The following is a 2,950-nucleotide window of genomic DNA, read 5'->3' on the forward strand; positions in this document are numbered from 1 at the left end:
CACTGTACTAGTGCCGACATTGAGCATGCTCTGTTGCCTGTGTCTATGTGCCTGTGGTTCTGTCAGTGTGATCATGTGATGTATCTGACCCCAGGAATGTGTCATAAAGTTTCCCCTTCCTGGGACAATGAATTCACGGTGTTCTTATTTCAATTTCCAGGAGTGTAGGTTACAGTTCTGTGTGTCTGTTCTACGACTCTTCTTTGGAACGGTAGTGACGTCAGGTTGTTTTTAGTCGCTAGGAATGCTTGGCTCCTACAGAGACGTACGGTACATTGGTACTAGGAGATACATTGCTACTAGGAGAGGAGCAATATAAGTACAATTATTCTAGGCAATCATTAACCATCTGCTCACACAAACAACACAACACTTAATCAGTTAAATACAGTGTCATAACTCTGGGATGCGATGATGGCAGAAGTCTGAAACAGAGAATAGCCAGAACAAAATGTTCCGAGTGGTGCGAACTATTAATGATCAGCACTTGGTGATCGGCAACCCACTTACCGCGCCCTTACTGTAGCCAGTCTCTTGGAAGCCCATAACATACTGATTTATGTAAATTACCAATTAATAATAAGATCGGTACTTACACGGCTTGAGGTCAGTATTGGCTCTCGGGCAAAAATGTTCGACGACCACTTTTCTACACCTATCGACGTGCAGGACTATTGGATCATGGGGGCGAATCTACTTTAATATCAGTCCAATAATCAGACTGAGAAAGTTACATGACGGTGTAAATTGATAAAAGACTGATGCGTTGTATTCAAATTGGCGACGCAGACATGAGACTTTCTTTCATAGGAGACATCCTGCTGCTGCCACCACAGAATTGCCAACTAAAGTGTCAGGGAGTTCTTTCCCCGGTCTCCAGCCAAAAGCTATTGAAACGGAAAGCGCTGCCCTCTGGGAAGGTTGGCTGCAGGAACTATTTTCTCCAGCACGCACTACATTGCGTTTGCTTCAGATGGGGTCCCTTTTATTGCAGATTCGTGACCGTGTCGTGAAAATGTCAGTATGAAAGTTGCCATCATCTTTAGTTAATATGAACTGGCTACAACTAACGTGTACTGTGGAAAGTCACGTTAATAGAATTCTACTCACGCTGCAGCCAACGGCCTTACCACAGTGATGACACCGGCTCCCGTCAAATCGCCGAAGATAAGTGCTGTAGGGCTTGGCTAGCACCTGGATGGGTTACGGCCCGGGCTTGCCGAGTGCTGTTGGCAAGCAGTGTGCATTCAGTCCTTATGAAGCCAATTGAGGAGCTACTTGACTGAGAAGCAGCGGCACTGATGACGAAAACTGACAACGGCTGGGAGAGTGGTGTGTTGACCACAGTCCCCTCCGGAGACTGGGTGTTTGTATTGTCCTCATCATTTCATCATCATCATCATCATCGTTTGTGGCAGTGGCTAGAATGGACAGAGTAATAAATTGGACTGTGAAAAGAACTGAGACTATGTAAGTCTGCAGGCTTTCGTGGCCGTTGTCACTGAAGTTAAAATCTTCTGGGTTATTAGGCTGCATCATCTTTCTTCTAAAATGATCGACGTTTCGACCCCTCTATTGGGATCTTCCTCAGGATCTTCTGACGTCCACTACTGCTAGAACACTAGCAGTTATTAGGCCACGTCATGTTTCTTCTAAAATGGTCAACTTTTCGACCCCTCTCATGGGATCTCCCTCAGGATCTTCTGATGTCCACTACTGCTAACCCAGAAGATTTTAACTTCGACTGAGACTATGTATGGGCGCTGATAACTGCGCAGTTGAGAGCCCCACAAACCAAACATCCCCACCAGCACATATCCCTCTGTGTCCACACCCGGTGCCGCTTGAGGACTGAGAATGACACAGCGGCCAGTCGGTACCGCGAGCCATCAAGGCCTGTTCGGACAGTGTTTGTTTGTAAGGTTAGGCACATGCTTACCTCGACCTCTGTAACCGGAAGCAATCAAAGTTAGCTTTACGAGCTGTCTTCACACTACTCACCGATGCCGATGGAGTACGAATTGCCGCACTTACCGCCCTCTGTATTCGTATCTCGAGTATGTCATAGTCAACAACAATATCCTCAACTATTTAAAAAGGGAAATGGATAGGTTAAAGTTAGATATAGTGAGAAGTAGTGAAGTTCGGTGGAAGGAGGAACAAGACTTTTGGTAAGGCGAGTACAGGATTATAAATGCAAAGTCAAATAGGGGTAATGCAGGAGTAGGTTTAATAATGAATAAAAAAATAGGAATGCGGGTAAGCTACTACAAACAGCATAGTGAACGTATTATTGTGACCAAGATAGACACGAAGCGCACACCTACTACAGTAGTACAAGTTTATATGCCAACTAGCTCTGCAGATGACGAAGGAATTGTAGAAATGTATCATGAAATAAAAGAAATTATTCAGGTAGTGAACGGAGACGAAAATTTAATAGTCATGGGTGACTGGAATTCGGTAGTAGGAAAAGGGAGAGAAGGAAACGTAGTAGGCGAATATGGATTGGGGGTAAGAAATGAAAGAGGAAGCCGCCTGGTAGAATTTTGCACAGAGCACAACTTAATCATAGCTAACACTTGGTTCAAGAATCATAAAAGAAGGTTGTATACATAGAAGAAGCCTGGAGATACTGACAGGTTTCAGATAGATTATATAATGGTAAGACAGAGATTTAGGAACCAGGTTTTAAATTGTAAGACATTTCCAGGGGCAGATGTGGACTCTGACCACAATCTATTGATTATGAACTGTAGATTAAAACTGAAGAAACTGCAAAAAGGCGGGAATTCAAGGAGATGGGTCCTGGATAAACTGACTAAACCAGAGGTTGTACAGAGGTTCAGGGAGAGCGTAAGAGAACAAATGGCAGGAATGAGGGAAAGAAATACAGTAGAAGAAGAATGGGTAGCTTTGAGGGATGAAGTAGTGAAGGCAGCAGAGGATC

General features: G+C 44.3%; 1 pseudogene; it reads left to right on the top strand.

Moving 5' to 3' along the window:
• Positions 1-1,116: 1,116 nt before the first annotated feature.
• On the top strand, positions 1,117-1,235 carry LOC126429206 (5S ribosomal RNA; annotated as a pseudogene).
• Positions 1,236-2,950: the final 1,715 nt, after the last annotated feature.

The sequence above is a fragment of the Schistocerca serialis genome, chromosome 1, assembly GCF_023864345.2.
Source record: "Schistocerca serialis cubense isolate TAMUIC-IGC-003099 chromosome 1, iqSchSeri2.2, whole genome shotgun sequence".
In the NCBI taxonomy this organism is placed as follows: domain Eukaryota; kingdom Metazoa; phylum Arthropoda; class Insecta; order Orthoptera; family Acrididae; genus Schistocerca; species Schistocerca serialis.